The sequence below is a fragment of the Chelonia mydas genome, chromosome 2 (genome assembly GCF_015237465.2).
Source record: "Chelonia mydas isolate rCheMyd1 chromosome 2, rCheMyd1.pri.v2, whole genome shotgun sequence".
NCBI classification, from domain to species: Eukaryota; Metazoa; Chordata; order Testudines; family Cheloniidae; genus Chelonia; species Chelonia mydas.
In genome coordinates, this window is record NC_057850.1 from 255586296 (window position 1) to 255608455 (window position 22160).

General features: G+C 45.5%; 1 long non-coding RNA gene across 4 annotated transcripts in view; it reads left to right on the top strand.

The window, feature by feature from the left end:
• LOC119565435 overlaps positions 1-14578 on the top strand; it is a 40278-nt gene extending 25700 nt beyond the window's left edge. For 3 of the 4 annotated variants that reach the window (XR_005224130.1, XR_005224129.1, XR_006289162.1), the window contains one exon: positions 8144-14578. This is a non-coding gene — a long non-coding RNA (uncharacterized LOC119565435). The remainder of the gene's footprint in view (positions 1-8143) is intronic. The other variant, XR_005224131.1, reaches the window with a different exon arrangement.
• Positions 14579-22160: the final 7582 nt, after the last annotated feature.

Sequence of the window (22160 nt, forward strand, 5' to 3'; positions counted from 1 at the left end):
CCCAGTAGACTCTCCTGAGAGGTAGAAGACCCAGTTTCAAATATCGTCCCCATATGAGGCAAAGGGGAGGAGAAAGCAAGGTCAAATAAATGCACCTTGCCCTTGGAGCAGAGAGTGGTGAGGTTTGTGATGGTCCTTAGCGCTTGGGGGAAAGTTCTGTCTCCAACATAGATGAGCTTTTCTCTTATTGTCGAGAGTTCCATTGAAAGTTGCCAAGGGTCACACAACAGGCGCAGAGTCAGAAACAGAACTAAGGTTCCTGACTCACAGCCCAGCTTCCCCACCCATTGCTGGCCATTTACATAACATACCCCAAAACTACATTAAAAGAACATTAAGGTTGCAATGTTAAGGCCCTCCCACCCTGGGCTGGAACGTGCTCAGTCACTCTGTGGGGATGACACATGCACGGTCTGGTCACATGTAGGAGCTGTGAGGGGATGGAGCATGCTCAGTGTGGACAGACTCTCCTGAGATTTTGGCTCCAAAACTTTAACAAGTCCCCACTGAGCATGTGCAAACTACAGTTTTTCAAAGGCTCAGCACTTGGCCACATTTGGGTGAATTTTCACGAGGACAGCAAAAAGTGAATCCCAGACACAGTCCAGCTCTACACTACCAATTTTTGCCAGCAGAATTATGTTGGTCAGGAGTGTGATGAGGTGGGATCCCAGATGGATGTAGCTGCCCTGGCAAAAGCCCCTCATGTAGATGCAGTTACACCAGCAAAAAAGTGCTTTTACTGGTATAGCTTGTTTCACTCGGAGGGGCTGGAATAAGTTACCCCAGCAAAAGTGTAGTTTTCCTGGAAGAATTTGAGTCCTCACTAGAAGAGCTTTGCCGATATGCCTGTACCGGTGTACTGTGTGGGCAAAGCACTGCAAGGGTAGACCTGCCCACAAAGTCTATCCCTCTGCCAAATTCTAAGTCTCTGCTCCAACACGTGGGGGCACTAGAGCTTCTCAATGAAACTGTTGTCAAAGCATTTTTAACTTGGAAAAATAACTTTTTTACCCCACCCCACAACCTCTTTCTCAGAAGCAGATACATTGTTTTATCTGAAACTTTCCAAAAAGATTCAGACTGAGGCAAGCACCCAACATGGGAAATTACATCCCAAATAATTAAAGTTTGATAAAGTAAAGTTTGATAAAGTTTGATAAAGTTTAAAGTTTGATAAAGTTACAAGCAACTGAAAACAGGGGCTAGGAATGGGAAGTGACCGGCAACCTTAATAATAGGCTGTGCCACCAGCCCCATCTATAATATTCCTCACTCACAGGGGCCTTGTGAGGCAAATCAATCAGGATTTGCAAAGCCTAGTGTGAACCTCTTATGGAGTGTGGGTTTGGGTGCTGTTGCTATTTGTATCTCCGTGGAAAATCCAGCATATATGCCCTAGAGATAGATTACTTGTGGTAACTTCAGGTTAAACAAATATCTGTAAAACATAAACAAGGGTCCCTCCAGTGACGGCATAAAAAGAGAAGTCAGGGGCTTTGGGTTTTTTTTCCTCTGCTCGAAGCTGCAGAAATGGGTGAGATCCTCAGCCAGCGTAAATTGGTGTCCATCCAGTGAAGTCAATGGGCCAGATCCCCAGATGGTGCGAATCAGAATAGTGCTCTTGAAGTCACCTGATGTGAAACAGACTAGTTCCTTCTGACGCGACTAGCACCTTGCCAGTTGATGCCATCTGAGGCTTTGGCCCAGAGAGTTTTTTTTCCAGAGATGCGGCCAGATGTCTGCTGTGTGTTTGGGCTGCATCGCCGGATCCTGTCAGGGGCAGCGTCACAGGTGCAGCTCTGATATTGTACAGGGGCCATTTCTGGCCCCATGAGGATTCCCCCCCCACCCTTCCTTGCATGTTTCTAAAGTAATTAAAAAAACCCTGGGGCCAGATCCTCAGCTGTAAATTGCCATCTCTCTGTCGTCTGCAATAGAGCTCTGCCACTTTACACCAACGGGGGATCTGGCCATGGTCCTCCCTGGGGAATTTGCCAGCAGGAGGCTTAAGAGAAGTCTTGTATCTAATTGTATTTATTCCCAAGCATAAACCAGACATGGCTGCATGCACACTTCAGGTCCTTTTTTTCCAAAGATTAAATATATTGTTTTAATATACATTTTAAACCTGCTGGTAATTAAAAAAAAATTAAATGATGATAAGTGGAAATCCATTTTGCTATGACAAGGTAATACACTGGATATGTATATTTTTACTGTACTGTTGTTCCATGGGGGAAGTAAGTGCCACTAAAAGGGACTATAAAGCAACATGCATTTCCAATTAGGGAACAAAATACGGCTCGATCGGAGCTTGCCAAAGGTCTAGCTGATGCTACATAACTAAGGGCAAGTTCTCGGAACACACATAGGGCAGGTGGGGAAGTAAGAGGCCCTCTTACTACCCTGCACGAGCTCCCTGGGTTGCAGGTCACATAACAGGAGGCAGAGCAAGGGATGGGGCTACTGACCTTCCCATGCAGCTGGGCAGGGAATGGGCAGGGCCTCGGCGCCACTCACACTGCTCACTGTTGAGTGAGTACAGCAGGGTATGTAATCTGTGTAAGGGCTGAACTGGATCACTTCCCCTCTGAAGCTAGTGGGGAGCCCAGGACGGCAGTATGACCATCTGGGGGTTTGTCTACACTGCAGTATAAGCCTAGGATTCAAACTCAGGCTCAAGTCTGAACCCCCTTCCGTCTACATACAAATTTCGCTCACCCAGGGCTCTAATCCAGAGTCACAGGGTGGCGGCAGGAGGATTCAAACCTGATTGCTTTGCAGTGTAGATACGGCCCCACTGGACTCATGCTCTGGGCATTCACCAGAAAGTATCCCATAATCCCATGGACTGACTTTCTTTGTCCTCTTGACAGTCAAGTTTGGTGAACAGTCAAGTTTTTGCATATTGCACCATGAACAAACATCGTGGGAGGGCACTAGGATGTCTGGGTTATAGGTGGTTGGACTCGGGTCCACATAATGCAGTGTAGGTGTTACCCGGGGTTCTTTCAACCCAAAGCTCTTGGTAACTTTTACTCTATGAGAGGTGGTGTCAGGAAATAAATCAGGGGAGACACGGCCGTCCGACCGATCAATGGCTGGCACAAACAGGACAACACAAGGGTGCTTTCACTTAAAGCTAAACTTTACTTAGTCTCAAGCACTTACACACGTCCGCAACAGGTTAGTAAAACACCCCCAACCCTCGATAATTACCAAAGCTGAGTGTGGCACAGCGGCAGCCCATCTGCCTGGGGGGAACACAAGATGCATCCAGAGGGAGAGTCCAGTCCTGAAGAGTCCCCCCCACCGCAAACTTTCCCCCCTTATTTATACATTAGTAATGGAATGAGATGTCCCTTAAAGAAAACTTGTTAAGCAAGCAGTTCCAATGGTCATGCAAGAGGCTCCTTCTGATTATTGATTAACCAGGTGTGGGGTTTTTCCAGAGTTTGCAGCCTTGAGGCCCCAATAGACATTCCTGGGGCACATCCTGCTCTTCTAAAATGCATGTATCAGCAACTTCAACACAATTCTTATCAGGAAGGACACAGGGTCAAGCTGCCCTTTCTGTGGCACCCCAAACCCCCTCCTCTCCTGTCTTGGTCAAGCTGAGTTTGCTACATGGCCACTTTACAGCCTGCTGACTCGGCTGCTTTTAGCAATAAGCCAGTGGTTTCAGGGACTTTACTGGTTTGCTGAGATCTCCCTGTACATAGGAATCCCAGGTTGGGATCCAGGATAGAGCAATTCCTAACCTGGAGTTACCCATGAATATAGATGCTCAAGCCCTAGGTTAACAAACCCAGGGACTGCTACCTCGAGGTCCAATCACCCTGGGCTTACAGGGCTTCAGACAGACCCTGAATCTCAATCCATTCCCTGCTCTGTTTCTGGGTCAGTGCACCTCTTACTCAGGGCAGATTGGAGGTATCCCTAAATAAACCAATACATAGTGTATATGTAGAGAGAGACAGACACAAATATATTTACAGTGCTTTGCGGGAACATCCAGCGTGCAGTCTCTGGCACAAACTCCCTGACACATACACACACTCAACCATCACGCCAGCCTCAGACTTTCTCTTTTCCTGCTCTCTTCCATCTGGGAGTGGCGATCTGTCTTCGGTCGCTATCTGGGACAGGATTTGACAGCTTACATCAGGAATGGGCCTGAAGTTACCCAGATGTGTCTAGTGAAGTAACTATTTTCCTGGCGACGACAGAAGTCTGGCAAGATGCCTGAGGAAAATACTGAGGTGGGTTTTTGGGTTTGTTTCTTTTAAAAGAGGGGGAAACCCACACAGCAGCGGCTCAGACAAGAAATCTCTGGCTTCTTTCTTGATGGAAGGAGCATTGTGGTCTGCAGCAGAGAGGATGAGATGTCTTAATGGAATGACAGCTGTTCTCCTGCAGATGCCATCCATCGGGTGCTGTTTCTTGGGCCCAACCACTTTCTCTCTCTTGAGATACTGTATTACTATACAGGAACCCCCGGCCATGTTTAATGTGTTTGTCTTTTACAATGGCAACGTATAGGTCAGTGCTCAAGTTAGGCTACATAATGAGATCAGTCCCCAGTGACTCTCCGTTTAGCAAAATAATCCCAGTTTAATTGTATTTTTATTCTTCCTCTTTCCCCTGGCTCCATATTTCCTGAGCCGACACATTTTAAGCACTCGTCTGCACAAATCTACTCTTATGAAAAGTAAAGTCCCCTTTTTGAGTGAGGCAAACAGGGCTGAGCGATAGGTAGCTAGTAATTCTTGTCCCTGCTCCAGGGATATTGCATTGTTGCTCTCAGGTCTGTGTGAACCTCGGATGGAATTTTCAAAAGCACCTAGACGATTTGGGTGTCTAAGTGTCATTTTCAAAAGTGACTTCAGTGCTTAGAGCCAGACTTTTAAAGGTGGCTAGTGGCCTAAAGATGCAGCTAGGGGCATAATAAGATTTCCAAAAGCACTTAGGCATCTAACTGCCATTGATTTCAGGGTAACATGGCAAACATTTATTTTGCACTTAGGCTTTTCTTAGCGCAGTATGTAGCCTTTGCAAGAGGAAGGGTGGCCCAGTGGTTAGAGTGCTAGCCTGGACTTTGGGAGACAACCTCTGTGAGCTTGGGCAAATCACTGGTTTCTGTGCCTTAGTTCTCCATCTGTGAAATGGGGGTAATCGCACAGCCCTACCTTTCACCAGTGTCGTGAGGCAAAAGTGCAGTAAAGATTATGAGGTGCTCACATACTAGGTGATGCAGGAAATATAAGTGCTTTCTCAACCACCAGCTGAAATTTCAACTTTCAAAATTTGGTAGTGGGTGGAGGACTGGGGGGCAGGAGATTTTTTTTTACTTTCTGAATAATTACCCCCCACCTTTTTTTTCGCCCAACTCGCTCTAGTTTCTGTTCACATTACGCCCTTGCAGGAGTTACCGTTAGTCCTTTAAACAAGGATGGAGAACAGCGGTAAGAGCAGCCGCAACATTTCCTTTATGCAGACCCAGACCCAGCTTTCAAACTGCCAGCAAAACAGTTGTATGTTTTCACCTCCAGCCATTGGCTTCTCACATACCAAACTGACCCTGACTGCTCTGCAATTCCTCCCAGGGCTCCGCTGTTCATGGAAAGCAAATACGAAGGCTCAGATTCCGCAAGGTACTTAAGCCCATGCCTAATTCAAAGCATGTGAATAGTCCCATTGACGTCATTTATACCCTCTCACCCTAAAACCTGTTGAAGCTGTACACCTGCTTAAAGTTAGGCGCATGCTTAAGTATCTTGTTCAGCTGGGATCACAAACTCGGTCAGATCAATCTGATTATTCATGAATAGCTTATTTTTTTCCACTACTCACCCAATTCTATCCATTCCCTTTCGTTATCCTTAGGTGGAATTATTCATTGGCAGAAGTTCCGATAAAGCAACTGTTCTGGTTAAGAGTTGGATCCTGCACTAATTGAAGGCTAGCTATCGATACGTAGATTATGAAGCCAGAAGGGACCATTATGATCATCTAGTTTGATGGCCTGTCAGAGACAGGCCATAGAATTTCACCTGGCATTAAAGCTCTTATCTTGTGGTTGAGCTGGATCATAGATTTTGGAAAGGCATCCAAAGTCAACAGACGTTTTGCTGTTGACTTCAGCAGGAACAGAATCATGTTTCAGGTACATACCAGGGAACTGGAAGGGTAGGTCAAAGGTAGGTCAGCCTGGCCTAGTTGGTCACATGTGGGACGAGGAGGCAGGCATGCTGGCTTCTACTTACACTTCTAACTTGCTGAATAACCTTGAGCAATGGTTGCCACTCCATGCCTCAGTTTCCCCACCATTAAAATGAGGACAATAATGAGGACCTTCCCTTACAAAGTGATGCCAGAGCAATGTACACGTAATGCTGAGACCAGCGTACTTAACGGCGGTCTTTGAATTGACTTCAGTTGGCTTTTGGTCTGGCCGCATAAGTGCTATTAGCAGATATAATGTACATAACAAAAATAGCTCCATTTGATTAGTGTCATCTTGACTGAAACCCAACTGCGACCCTACGAGAGCTGCTGAGGAGTAAAATCTCATTGGACAGAGTCTGCTTATTTCAGCTCTGAGCCGTAGAACGTTGGATTTAGTCCACCGCTCCCTGCTTCGAAACACGCTGCTTTATCCTAAGACACGGGGAGACATTTGTTGACTAGCTATAAATCGGCTGTTATTGAACACAGAGAGGCCCCTTCAGCAGCCCATTCCTGAAATGCTGTAATTGGACTGGAGAATATGGAGGAAGATTAGGCAGTCTACGAGGGGAACATAAAACAATATGAAACACATAGGAATGGCAATGAAAATGTAAACTAAAAAAACCCCTTCAGACCATGCACTCGATAATTCAAAGCAAATGGGAGGCCATTTCCCCAGGTTAGACAACCGCAGCGGGTCACGCGAGCACTTGTTTCTTAACCTTGCAGCATTAGCCAGCAATCCTGGGCACGACCCATCAAAAACATTCTTGAACGCCGTGTGCGCCAACGGGGTGGGGTTGTTGCTTTTTAAAAAATTATTATAATTTGAAATATGCTTTTGGTGTTTTCCTCATATGGAAAAACAATGCATATATACCCCAGACATTTCTCATAGCATCTGTCGAATGTGTTTGATGGAAGATACAGGTCACAACAACCGACTGGACAGGATGCATCCATGCTTTTAATGACATTAGGGGGCAGATTTGAAATGCAGGAACGTAGGGCTCAGTGGTGGTTTTGCTACAAGCCTTGCATGTGGGGGAGTTCGCAGCTGGGTTGCCATGCGGGGGGCAAGGAATCATGCCTCAGAGAGGTACAATTCCTTCGCCACTCCCTGTTTACTCCAGGAGGGAAGAAGGCAGTGTTGCCTAGTGGATAAAGCACTGGGCTAGCATTTGGGAAGCCTGTTTTTTATTCCCAGCTCTGCCATGGCCTGCTAGGTGACCCTGGGCAAGTCATGTCACCACTTGATGCCTCGGTTTCCCCATCTGTAAAAATAGGGATAAAGATACCAACTTCCTATGTAAAGCTCTTTGAGATCCACTGGTGAAAGGTGCTATATGAACATAAGAACATAAGAATGGCCATGCTGGGTCAGACCAAAGGTCCATCTAGCCCAGTATCCTGTCTTCTGACAGTGGCCAATGCAAGTGCCCCACAGGGAATGAACAGGACAGGTAATCATCAAGTGATCCATCCCCTTTTGCTCATTCCCAGCTTCTGGCAAACAGAGGCTAGGGACACCATTCCTGCCCATCCTGGCTAATAGCCATTGATGGACCTATCCTCCATGAATTTGTCTAGTTCTTTTTTGAACCCTGTTATAGTCTTGGCCTTCACAACATCCTCTGGCAAGGAGTTCCACTGGTTGATAGCTAGGTATTATTATCCATTTGCTTCACCACCAGCCAATTACTAATCACACGTCCACCTTGCCCAACCCTGGCTTTGCTCAGCCTCATTTGCTGGTGTGTTGGGCATTCCCCACTCACACACTCCAGGGATGGGAGAGGAGCAGATTCATTGGGTTTGCTGGGTGAACCAGGATCCATGACCTGAGGTCTCACCAAGCCACAACTTTACCCATAGTAAATTAAGATGAGATGTTTTGGAATGTGTTTAGGTCACATGGAGAAAATCTGCACTGACATTTATAACGACCTCTGAAGACCCCTGCTGACCGAGTCACGGGAACATCACTGGTGGGGTCAGATCCTGGCACTGACTCCTTCTGCAGCCCTGAGTATGTCGTGCAGAGGGGAATTCACCAGGGGACAAGCTGGACGCTCTGTGAGTGGGGAAAGAGCGCTCTCTGTTGACCGTCTCGAATATGATACGGCTTTTCTGAGGACAGCTGGGATGCGGGAAGGGCTTTGTAAATGTACCCGCAGCCATGCCCACTCCTGCAGGTTACTGGATTTTCAGCAACTACAAAACTAGCTGGAAAGTCAAACGACACACAGGGAGGTGAACAAGGGCTGCTACTGGCCAGTGGGCCTGACTCTCAGTTATGTTAAGACCTTGTTACATCACTGTGGCAATGTAAAGAGGCCTTAAGTTGGGGACAAATGCCCCCTGAGGATGTCCCGCATGCAGAGGTTCTCCCCAGATGGGGTAGAGTTGCTGTCATGGATCTACATCCATGATGTAGAGACCATATTGTGGGAGGGATCACAGTGCACTGTGCTTTGGCTATTCTCTGTTTTCCAGGACCCACAGGGAGCCACGGGAAACTGAACATATTTGAGCAGCCCTGATGCTGCTCTAACTTACACCAGTCACCAGGCAGGGCCCCGCACAGCCCCAGAATATAGGAGGTTTACAGCTAATTTAACTCCCCATGCCCCGTTCCTGTCCCATATACAAGAATGGAGTAACTGAGAAAACTGGCCCCAGCATTTAGATTGCCATGTGGCTATATATGATAGATGTGGCTTCGAGGGGAGTGCTGGATGCTAAGGAAGATGCACTTGTGAGCCATGTAAAAGGAACGAGGAGTGTGATGGGCCCTGCCACTGAGCAGTCACTAGCCTGAAGATGCCATTCGCTCTAAATCATGAACAAATTATCAATGGCACAGACTGTGGAAATGCTGCTTTTCTATCACTGATGGGCCAACACGGCTGTACCCTAGTCCGAAAGGAGGAGGAAGTGAGTCCCAGCCTGGTTTCATTCATTTGGGTAAGTCTAGGCTCGGATCCTGGGCATACACAGCATTGCCGGCTCTCACAATATTTGCTGTATTTCTTAAATTCTTAGCTCCTGGAGTCATGTGAATATGTGAGAATCTCAGCTTACGTTAAAAAAAAAAAGAGGACACTTCTAGCCCTCATTGCTTTGGAGAAAATCTTAAAAATGCCACTTAAATGTTGGAAAGCCAAAAGGCAAACATAAAGAATCCATTTTAAAATATTGCGATTTTTAAGTCACCTCTGGTGGTTTCTTTGGGGCCCAGGTCCTGACTGTTGAACACTTGGGGTTTGCAATATGCAACTGACCAGATGAGATACTAGATACCACTAGTCACCTCCATGCTCGAAAGCCATCAGTCCACATAGCCACTGAGCATGGGCCCAAAAATCCAGCAATGCAGATTGTGCTAGGAGCTTCTCCTAAACATGAAGCATGAGCGTGACTTAAATAAGCGGCGGCATGAAGAAAATGCCAGCTGGCTGGTAATCCTGCAGAATTCTCCAAGAAGCAGGGAGTTTTGGATTTCAGCGAAATGCTTTTATTTATCAACTACAGCAAAAGTGTAATGCAGACAAAACAGTCTCTAATTCCGAGAATTCCAATACCCTGGTCTGTGTCCTTGTCCCTTGCTAGCCTACTTCCTGCTAGCTACCTGCGGGGTCCACAAAAAGACACAATAATGACTTATGATTTTCAGGACCATTGTGCTATCAGGGAGGATGTAAATCGGGGCAGGAGTTGCATCCCTGTTTGATTCTACTTGTGGAGGTGACTTTTGACCTGCCGAGTCAGTGAAAGCCCCAAGAGGTCACATCAGGGCTCACTTGTGCTCAAGGCCAACTCGGGATTGGATGGAAGTAAACGTAATTCCCAGGAAATTCTCTTCTGGGGTCTCTCTACCTATTGGCATGAAGTTAGATGGAAACCAAATGAAGTCGGCCCCTGGTTTAAATTGTGCACGTGTAAGTTAGTCACTTACTGGACACGTGGGGGTCACCCATGTTTACCGTGCCAAGTTCAGCCCACATCTAAGCTTATGGTTGTTATTTATTTATTTTGTCTTGCATTTGTTTGCTTTGGGAGGTCTAGGCCAGAAGCTTTAGAATTCATGCAAATACTGGAGTAAAATAGATGTGGGCTCTGGTAATAGGCATAACATAAAGGAGAAAACAGAAGCAGAATGAGAAACAGGACAAACCAAGTGAATCCAAACATAACTTGGTCTTTCTTTTTTCTTTGCATATCTGTGTGTTTCCCTACTGGATATTTCCACTGACTTTCAGCCTAATTTGCAAGTGTTTCTTGGGACCCGCTTCAAAGCGAACAGAGTATTCAAAGGAACAAAAAAATGACATTCAAATACGATGCCTTGAGGCACGGCCCAAGTCAACAGTCTCAGATCAGATGCTGTGCCAGTTCCGAACTCTGTTCCACTGTCCTCCCTTTCCTTTGTTCTGTTTAGATATCACACATGTTCACTCTGGCGCGGGGCTGGATCATATGTGTCTGCACCCCTACCCCACCCTGTCTGGTGCCATCCCATCCCCCTGGATTGCTCCAATCTCTGTTACATTATTGTGAGGAAACCAACGAAAACACTGAGCACTTTGATTCTTGCTCTGCCTTGACTGTGACATTTCCAAAGCAAAAGGAGACAGGAGGGAAAGGGGATGATATGGGAGGAAAGTGGCATTTTGAGTGTTCTTTTCTTGGAAAGGAGAGGAGGTGGGACTGAGCTGGAGACCAATAAAGTTGGTAAAAACATAGTGGCAATAAATGACAAAATATTCACAACAGGTCAATAACAACCAAGGTTTCCTGGCAGATGCATGCACACACGCACGCACACACACACAGACACACACACACACACACTTACTTAAAGGTTGCACTAACAAAACCTAATGGAAATCTTCATTCACAGATTGTATGTCTTCCTAAGGGAGGGGCGTTTACTTTTTTTGCCCCAAGAGTTTGTATCTGTTCCTTTGCTTGCATTTTTACACCTGGCAAAATGCCCCCCGTGTATTTGACCGCCGGGAAGGAGGTAGGAACCCATCAAACAGCATCACTACACTCCCAATTAGAGCAAAAGGAAAGGTTTTCAACCAAACACATGGGACAACCTAAAGAGAGGAGAGATGGGAAATATCAGGGGGGGATAACAAGAGCACGAGAGTCCCCAGATTGAGAACTCTGGGGACTGAACTCCATATTTCCAAGGCAGAGGTCCAGTGTAACCCACTGATGAATGTGTCGTGACCACATATGGATCTGTTATAGCCCCAGCTACAAAGTTCAGCTCTTCAGCTCAAGCTGTAGAGGTGAGGGCTGTGGAGGTCACGGGTTCAATCCTTGGTGTGTTGGATAAGGTGGCGGCCATCACAGAAGCACAGGAAGGGTGGTGCAAGCATTTCCCACTCCACCCATATGTTCCTTCTCACCCTGAACTAGAGGTAACATCCTTGGGCCTGAGACAGTAGATCAGTTTCCTTGCAAATCCAGTCCTTGGCCTCTTCGCTGAGATTACCAACAGCCATTTACTTCAATCAGCCGGACTAGGTTTCCACAGGTGTAAAGGAGATCAGAATCTGGGCCCCATGGGGTTTAATTAGGGATGGTTTTGATGGTAGGTCTTGCAATATGGATACCTGTCTCTGGACATAGACCACCCACTTATTTCATGCGGCCCAGTGAGTAGTAATTAAATAGGAATGGCTTTCAGTCACTACCAGCGTGGATCTGATCCAACCTGCTTTCCTGAGCTACTACTAGAATTTACGGCCTCCATTTGTGTAGACAGTCTCCTTTGGTTGCTGATGAAGGACCAACAGCCTCAGGTACTGGTAGATGAAAAGACCAGTTGCTATGTTCCAAAACTGAGTCACCTGTTGAACACTTTGTTTCCATTAGAGAGCCCTCCCCCTGGATCTAGTCAGAGTGACTTATCAAGGGAGGTTTCACGCACTGGGATGAGCCTTTGCACAGGCTGCTTCTCATTTTTAAAGGGAATTGGTCTCGCCTCAGAAAGGGAAGGACCAGGAGCACACAGAAAGGTAGGAGCAGGAGATGGGAAGGGAAAAGCAGGTGGGTCAGGTCAGTTCCCTACTACCCTTTAGAGTCCTGTGGCTAGCATACTGAGTGGTAATTGATTTAACAACCTCTTAGTGTTGATTCATGATTTGTATTGCAAGTAGCACCTGGAGACCCCAACCAAGATCAAGGCCCCATCATGTTAGCCACTGTATATGCACATAGTAACAGTGAGGCCTTGCCCTAAAGCACTTATGTAACCCACACACCTCCTGGGTGTGGGGTTCTGTCCCATCTAGTGGTACCGAGACCACTTAGAGAGAGAGATAAAATGAGTCTGCTCTACAGCCTGAGCTAACAGCCAGCTGGCTTTTAGCTCATGCAATAGAGGCTCACACACTAAGCTCCAGAGGTCCCAGGTTCAATCCTACCTGCTGACAAGCTGGATCATGGGTGTTACACTTACAATCTAAATAATCAAGACAGCTAGGAAGGGAAACGCACACAGGGAGGTGGAGGTGCTTGCCTGAAGTCCTGGGCATACCCAGGAATAGAATCTAGGTCTCCTAGCACTGAGGCCGGTGGCCAATCCACAAGCTCACTCTGCCTGTTACACTGCAATGCTACAAACGGGCAAATTTCCAAGGGTTTGGAGCTGAGCTAGTTAAAATTTTCTGATTTTTTAATGAAATTTGTCATTTCTGTAATGGGTTGAGCTAAGGTCCAGGCTCAAGTACCCCTAGAGAATCAATGCTTGAAAAAACTATCCATGACATTTAGGGCAGTTTTTTCCCTACTGCTTCCAACCAAGATTACTATAAAACTCGGCAAGAGCCAAAACCCCAGACAGAAAACAAATTACAGTTTATACGTGACTCTTCCTGTTTTCTACTATGGATCTAACCCTCTGCAGATGGGCTGAATAGTTTGGGCCTAATTTTTGATGGTTCCATCTGCAAGGATAGCCCTCTTCTGTCTGCAGGAATTGCAGGCAGTTTCCGCTTGGACTTTCTAGTTGCCCATAGAAAACCAATCTGGTTACTGAAACTCGCCAAGTCAAATGTTTGGAAGGGTTTTCTTTAACCACACTTTTAGGAAAACCTCTTTCTTGGAAAAAGAACAGCACAACTTCCTGGTTGATGGTCGATTCACTGTCTTGGAATGAGCCACTTCACCCACTGCTGGGATAGGGTAGGGGATCACATTAAATGTTTGACATCATCCCAAGGGAAGAGTTGTGCAACATGGTGGTAATTTTAGGTTTGCTCGACATTATGTGCTGTATGTTAGAGCTTCGGCAGTGTTGAAGTGAGCCACGGTTTGTTTTTAGGAATCACTGTGTATTTTTCTCACCTTCACATGCCACTGGTAAGTGGCAGGCTGGAATCTGCCATTTAGACCTTCTCTCCTCAACATAGGCAGCTCCTAACTAGTAGATACATCTCAGAGGTTAGAAACAGAAAGGTGAATATATCCTGTATAGCCCTGCCCAAAACAACACGATTGTGACCATGGAGCCTCGAAGGTTCAGAGATGCGGTCTGGTTTAGCTCAGCAACTGGAAGCCTGGATCCTTAGCTGAACATACATGTATTTCTTTGGGTCTGGAAAATCAAGCTGGGAAATTTCCCAAGACCAGACTCTCATGGCATTTCAAGTACTTTCTGTTTCCAGCCAAGACAGAGACACTGATGGAACAGCTTTCTTTCCACTTCAGCCCTTCTTCTGAACCCAAATTCAGTCCAAACTGGGTTTACATAGGTGTAAAGGAGATCAGAATCTGGGCCCCACGGGGTTTAATTAATGACGGTTTTGATGGTAGGTCTTGCAATATGGATACCTGTCTCTGGAGCTAGTCAGAACATCTCCACAGAAACATTTTGTTCTGCAAGAAATGGTGTTGAGGGGGAGGGGGAGTTGCAAACATTTCCCCAATTTTTTGATCAGCTGGAGTCAAAAGCAAGAAATGAAGAAGGACGTGGCAATGAATTCAAATACTTAATTAATTAGCAGGCCAGATCCTCAGCATAGTTCCACTCAAGTCCTCTCTTCCTTCTAATCCCTCCTTAAAACTTACTTCTGACACGGTTCTGATAAGAAATTAGCCAACTAACAAGCGCCAGGAAGAGGAGCAGCTGAGACTAAATGACAATTAAAGCAGATCAAACTTTTTTGTAATGCAATTTTCCTCATCAGAAAATGTCATTTTGTCAAAATCAATATTTTCCTCGGGAAAAATGTTGATTTCGAGTATCCTTTTCAATTTCCCAACCAGGAGAATTGAAACAAAAGGAAAACGTTGAAGAAGGTCTTTTTGTAACAAAAAATGGCATTTCAACACATTGAATCATTTGTTTCAATTAAAAATGTCTGAAATGTTTGTCTCGGCTTTTCTCATTTGAATCTTTTCAGATTTTTCCAGTTTGCAAAAAATGTTTCAATAGTTGGACTTTTTATTAGGATTCTGACTGGAAAAGTAATTTTGCAATGTTGAAATTTCTCACAAAGGAAAAAAATCCATTTTCTGAACAGCTCTACCAACAATTATAGGCATGTCTGGTAGTGTCTTCTGTTAGTATGGTTGTCTGTCACTTCCCGTTAAGAGACCAGTTAATAGTTGCTTGTAACTTTGCCGATTTTTAACAGTTTTGGGCTGAAATTTTCCATACTGGGTTTTTGCCTCAGTCTAATTTTTTGTTGTTGTTAGTTTTAGGTTAAATTTCAATCAAAACTAATTCAGTTGTTTCCAAGAATAAGGTTAGGGAGAAATATATAGTTTTGCCCCAGTTAAAAATATTTCTTACTATTGTTTCATTGAGCAGCTCCAGCGCCCCCTTGCTTTTGAACAAGGCCTGGAAATTTGTCAAGGGGTAGGCCTTTGTGCAGGGGATGTGCCTTTGACTATCAGGTGAAAATCTGCCCAGATTTGCCCAAGTTAGAAGCCTTTGATAAAATCACAGTTCGCACATGCTCAGTAGAGACTTCTTCCAACTTTAGCAGCTAAAATGTTTGACAATTCCATCCATGCTCCAGCCCCTCACAGCTCCTAGCACTGACCACACGGCACCTGCTCCGTGGCCACAGAGAGACTGGGACTGGAGGGGAGCGGGAAGTGACTGGGACTGACTGGGCAAGGAGACTGGGATGGGGAGATGGGGGCAAAGCAGGGAGGAGCTCCTCTGCTTCAGTGACCCCTGTGGGATTTGCAGCAGGGCAGAATCACTGGGTGCTGGGCCTGCTCTGCCCCAGAACGGTCCTTGTGTAAAGGGGCCAACAATGAATTGAGTCCATAGCTGACGAGCTTGTGCTCTGACCACCAGAAGCAGTGTATCTGATTGGCTGGATGAGACTCTGCCTGGTATCGATTACATTCCAATAAATTCCAACGCTGCATGAGACAAGGGAGAAGACAAAATGGAGGAGAAAAAGAAGAATCAGGGCTTGTGTTGAAGTCCGGTGGTGAATCTGCTGTGGACTATTTCCATGATCTGTAACATGTGGGATATAAATAACATGACCTGGTACCACATTAACAATTGCACTTGAGGGACAGTGGAAAGAATGGATAAAAATCAACTCGGTAACTTGAGATTAGCAGAGCTGTGACGCTTTCCCTTGGCTAACTCCTAGCTCTGCGCTTTTCAGCAGACCTGGTGGGTTTTAAATATATGTTATGGTTCCCACGACCTTCAGATAACCCAGAAGAAGGCGTCAGCACGTCAAGGCAGGGACAGATAGGAAAGCATGTGATTTTACAAGAAAATACACCAGGCCGCTTGAAGAGGCACTCGGTAGTGCCCCTGAGAGCTATCCCGTCATCCTTGTTCCTAAAACTCTCTGGAAAGCAGCGAGGGCATTAACAGCTAGGCAGCACTGACGGGCGTGCTGGGCGGAGAAAGGAAGGCTATAAAAATTGGCTTGAAAATAGTATTTATTGCTCATGAATAGTGTGTGTTCCTACTGATTTACACTGGCGAAACTGAGATCAGAGCCATGCCCCATTTACACACCACTGCTCTAAGGCAGCAAAGCACTTAAGCATCTACTTAAATCCACATCCCTGTTTCACAAAGCACTTAAGTTTGAGCTTAATTTGAAACACATGTTTAAGTACGCTTAAAGTCACTGGGACTTAAGCAGGTGCTGTGGTCAAGTGCTGTATTGAACAGGGCTGGTTGGATGTACTAAAGAAGGGAAGGGGTAGCTGGTGGTTAGGGCAGTCACATGTCACTTAAGAAGCCTGGGTTCAGGTCCTTAGTCTGTCACATACCTTCTCTGGGTGGGGAAAGTCACTTCCTTGGGCAAGTCTTTCTGTTTCAGTTGCCCATTTGTAGGAATAACCTCAATTCCTTGCCTCACTGGGGTGTTGTAAGGATGGCTGTATTAAAGATGAGGTTCTCAGAACCTATACTAATGGGGACTAGATAAGTGCCTAATATGCAGGCTTCAAGATGCAGGTGGTCCTTGACTTTGATCAGACTTTTTCTGCACCTATCAGGGCTGAAAAAATATGTCAAAGGCAATTTTAGTGCATCTCCCAAGCACATTGCTGCATTTGGCTATGTTCAAATCACGTTATTCCTTTGGCATAGGAATCCCCATTCACTTGTGTTTGCTTTAAACATCACTCCTTCCTGTCTTATTATCAACTTCATAAAATTAATAATGATATTAATGTCCTAATTTCATACTGTAGGGTTGGAGATTATTACACTGGCAACCAACCAATTTACTGCTGTACCGTTTAATGCAAAAGTTATGTACACATGTTCTTTTACTACTAGGGTCCTGGGAGAAGGGGAGTTTTCATGGGTCTGAGAGGGAAATAATAATTTGTTCTTTAAAATAAAAGAAGGGAGCTAAAGCGCTACTAAGTAAGGATGAGAAAGCTGGGACGGGGAGGAAATCCCAAAGAGTGGCTCTTCTGGGGAAGCTGTTTTCTTCTGGATAAGAATCAGAAAGTCATAGAATCATAGAACTGGAAGGGATCTTGAGAGGCCCTTGCTACTGGGGCATGTATGCCATGAGGCCAACAGTCGTGGCAGCTCTCATGATATTGTTGCGAGTCTCATAATATTTGATATTTTCTTATAGCTGCAGCTCCTGGAGTCATGTAACTGTGTGAGAATCTCAGCTTTTTGGGGGGGGGGAAAAAGTATATTTCTAGCCCTTGTGGTTGTAGGAAAAGGGTTGAATAGATGATTCCCTAAAGGTTTGAAAACCAAAAGACAAATAAAAGGAACTCAACATTTTTTGATTTTTCAGCCAATCTTGTGTCTTGGTGGGACCCGATTCATGATTTTTGAATTCGTGGGGTTTGCAAATCAGGGTCAATAATACTAGGCACTTACTGTTTTCAAAGCACTGAAAAATCACTAGCTAATTAATCCTCAGGACGCTCTATTCTTATTATCTTGGTTTAACAAAAGGAGAAGTAGAGGCGCAGAGAGATTAAGTGACTTGCCTGTGAGGTCATTCAGGGAGTGAGTCTCAAAGGTAGAATTCAGATTCATTTGTTCCAGGTATCTAGAGCCACTGGACCGATGGTGTCCTGACTTTTCCAGCCTGAGGCCCTAGCCAAAAAAAAAAAAAAAAGTTAAGGGGCCACAATGATTGTTATTTATTATTTGTATTTTGGTAGTGCCAAGGGCCCCCAGTCGTGGATCAAGATGTAATGTGCTAGGGGCTGTACAAACACAAAACAGATGGTCCTTTCCCCAAAGTCCTAAGCATCAGAACTTTTGGACAAATTCCTTGCACCCTTTGCAACACTGCAACACACAGATGAGTCTCATTACCCCCAAATCCCCTGCCTGGGATTCTGCTGATACTGGGCGAGTCTCCGGTGGGCATAGCCGGTTTCTGTGCCTCCACCCCTGCCAGCCCATTGCGCGAATTTCATTGAATTTCCTCCCCGACCCTTGTGTTTGTTTATTTTTTTGTTTGGTGACCACATTTAACATTTTGACTAAAAATGTATTGAAATTTGAAAAAGGGATGAAAGATTCCATTGAAATTGTAGAATGTGCTGTGGGTGGTATGTTCTCAAGGCAGGGAGTGTGGTCTGGTGGTTAGACCAGGCATCTGGGACTCAGGCAAGCAGGCTTTTATTCCTCTCTCTTCGACGGACCTTGTGTCATACATGTTAATTTCTCTGTGCCACTTTCAAATGCATCTCGGATTAAAGACTATGGAGATTGAGTAGGGATTCATTTGGCTCTATTATCCTTACTCTCCTAACGAAGACGTCTGAGTCTGCTTTTATTGATATTTGCAACGAGCTTGGAGACGTTCAGATAAAAGGAGTATAAAGAGCACTCCTCTGGTTTACTGCTTTCATGAGCAACCTGTTTCTAAGATGTTATCGGTGGGGCTGGTAGCACTGCCTATTATGAAGGGTGCTTGACACGTCCCATTATAAGACCCTCTTTTCAGTTGCCTATAACTTTATCAAACTATAACAGTTCCAGTTGAAATGACGTATGCTGCCTGTCTGCCTCAGTCTGAATATTTTTGGAAAACGTCAGCCAAAAGGGTCCAGCTGTTTCCAAGAACAAGGCTAGGGGAATATACATGACGTTGCCCCTCTTAAACGCACCACCCTTTGCCCGAGAGGGATGCTGTGGAGATAAATGAATGTTTGTGAAGCCCTCAGATGCTGCAGTGAGGAGCACCATAGAAAAGTCCAAGAGGAAATGAATCAGTCTGTCGTCAGAGCAGGGTTTGTGTAGTGTGCAGTAAAGAAGGCCTAGGGCCTCCCACTAAACAACGAAGAGAAAACAAAATATTGAATAGCTGTTGTGTCAGTGAGCACTGTCCATCCTGTGAACTCAGTGAGGCAGGGGTCCTATGAGGAAAATATTACAGAATTAAAGATGTATCATGATGCCGATGCACAAGGCGGCAGAATGAAAGGCAGCCTTAATTCTGGCATTTCCTATCTTTTTGCGTGCTTGATAACGATCTTATCATGTAGCTTTGTTGTGTGTGTCATCGAGAACTATAACTGGAGAGGAGCCCAAGGCTTTATCTAGCTAGCTACAGTTCTCTTGTTTTCCTGTCTTTAGACGCTCCAAAAGAGCCAAGTGTTTAGTCCCAAGAAGCTCGCCACGCACAAGCTGTCTCGAGATTGGGCGCAGAATGCCAGAGGACATTGGGAGTGCTCAGTGGGGCTAAGAATGCCAGAATTATTGACCGATGAAGTGTCCTATCAGTGCACAACCCTGCCTCCCAAGCTGGGTACATTCTTGCCCATATATCTGACAAAACAGGAGTGAGTGGGACCCGTTAAACTCATTCATACTAGCTACTGGAAGAGGCCAATGCTTAATGGCCAGTAAGGGCTGCAGCTAAATTCACATATCTGAAAAGTATTCAACACCATGGAGTGCTATTGGACATCAAGAATTAGACCTTTTTAAGAGGCAGTGTGGTCTAGTGGCTAGGGCACTGGATAGCAGTGGTTAATTTGTGCCAGGGCTTGCCAGGGCTGAGCCCTGGCACCTCTAAGCTTGGCCGTTCATAGCCCAAGCACCTCTTGGCTTGCTGCATCAGTTATGAAAGTAAAAAAATTGCTTGAGCCCCGGCACCTCTCTCATTACAAATGAAACACTGCTGGATGGGGATTCAGAAGACCCTGACTCTGCCATCGACCTGCAGTGTGGCAGTGTGGCCTTGCCATCACCACTGCAGTGTGGCCTTGCCATCGACCTTGCAGTGGGCAAGCCATTTTAGCCATTCTGTGCCTCTGTTGCCCCTGCTACCTTTTGTCTGTCTTGTCTTTTAGATTGCAAGGTCTGTAGGGCAGGGTCCGTATCTATTTGTATAACAACTACCAATTTCAATTGGTTCCTATCAGTGTTACTGTAATACACATAATAATAATAGAAATAATTATAATTAATTAATGGAATAAAAGAGCAAGGAGAACACTAAGATTTCATGAGACAGATGCTTTCACCAATATTTTTCAAACAGACTAATTCAAACTTTACAGCTTTCTGGAGTGAGACCTATGTTTATAGTGACACGCCTGTTGCTTCTTATGAATATTCAGACTCTTGGGTTCTGACACTAATCTCCATTTTACAGAGGAGGTAGGAGAAGGGGAAGTGATGACTTCAAGTGACGTTGGAAACCTGGTAGTAGAGCTCGGACTTGAACAGAGGGTCTTGTGAGGTAGAACCCACTGCCCTATTCACTAGGCCACACTGCTTCCACTGCTTAAGGAACAGAGTAAGCAAAAGCATTTCTGAGGCTATTATCTGAAATACAAACTTCATACCAGAAATGCAAGGCGAACTGCAGTTGGAGGACTTTGGATGATCTTTTGGAACAAGTAGCCTTGAGCCATCAGAACTCATGAGGTCTGGTATAACTTAGGTTTGTTTGGGTTGTTGGGGGTTTTTTTTGTATTATTTCTTCAGAAGTTCCTCCTTCATTACAAACCCTTCATTCTCTTGCCCTGCCAAGACCAGTCCGTGGTTTGTCTGCGAATCCAATCTGACCACACGCTGTGATCTCAAGGCCCAATCCTGCAAGCACTTAAGTCCGGCAGTGACGTTACACGTGCGCAGTCCCATTGAACTCCGACGCTTAAGTGCTCCCAGTGTCAGGCCCTACGGCTTTAATCAACTGAGATCAAATCTTTCCAGGAAGAAGAAGGAAAAATATTCCAATAAAAGATCTGCTTTAGTTCCAGGGCAAACAGTTGGGCTGGATTCAGGTATTGTTGGGTTAGGTTCAATGGTCTGTAGTGATCGCATCTGGCCTTCAGATCTGTGACAATAAACAAATAATAATTGAGGAAGTCAGAATAAAAATCAAAGGATTCCCTCTCCCCCCACCAGCCAAAACTGGTAATTAAAGAGCAGCAGCCCAGGGACTCCCACTTTTTCTCATTAGAAACAGAAGTTCAAAGGAGCACTAATCAAATCCTGAAAGGAACTCAACCACTACAGTGAGCATCTTCAGAGGCCACAGTCTGGAAATCAGAAGGGCGGCTCTGTTTTGCATTCATTGAGTTGGGGCTTTAACACTTCGACAGATTGATGCTTCGTATTCTGGCTTTGACAGTGGCTTTGATCTGTCACTCTAGTTTTTCGGAGGGGGGACGCATTCCACTCAGCTATGGAGATTTGCCCTTTAAGGCCCCAATCCTGCTTCCACTGAAATCCATACCCAAATTCCCCAGTTTCATTTCCTATCACATTGAATTTGGAATCATAGGGTTGGTCCTTGCCACTGTGGGCCAAGCAGGCTCTCTGCATTTTACAGATTTAAAACCATCCATTGAACAAGCCCTAATTCCATAGAAGAGTTTGGGCCCTGATCCTGGATCAGTGAAGTGAATGGGGGAGGGGGGAAATAGATTTGTCTAAAAGTGTGTTAGACCAAAAGATAAACAGCAGATTCTGGAGCCACTCCCACAGAGCCTGATCCAAACCTCAATTAAGTCACTCCAAAGACTCGCTTTAACTTCAACGGGCTCTGGATCGTGCCCAGAGTAGGGTCGCTACTCCACTTGAGTAAGGGTGGAGGAGTCCAGCCCTTAATAACTACAGCCTCACCGCAGATGATAAAGTCCTACAGAGCTTAATTGGCTGCGATAATTTTTCTGTAGCTTTTTCAAACCCACTACCATAGAATTTGGTAGGATGGTCCCAAAAATTCAGGGAGGGGATCTCATTCCCTCTTTAATTCAGCAGCTTTTTAGAGCAATTTCTGTTAAACTGCTGTAGGACCCCACTGGCTTCCAGACATTAGGAGCCAGATGATCATGCCTGACAGTTGCATGGGTGCACTGGAAAGCACAAGGAACCTCACACCCCCTGTAACATCCCGCACAAGGGCCGGGTTCTCGAACAGTAACTACTGGACTCAAGTTGATACAGAGCCCTGTCATGTGACGGTTAT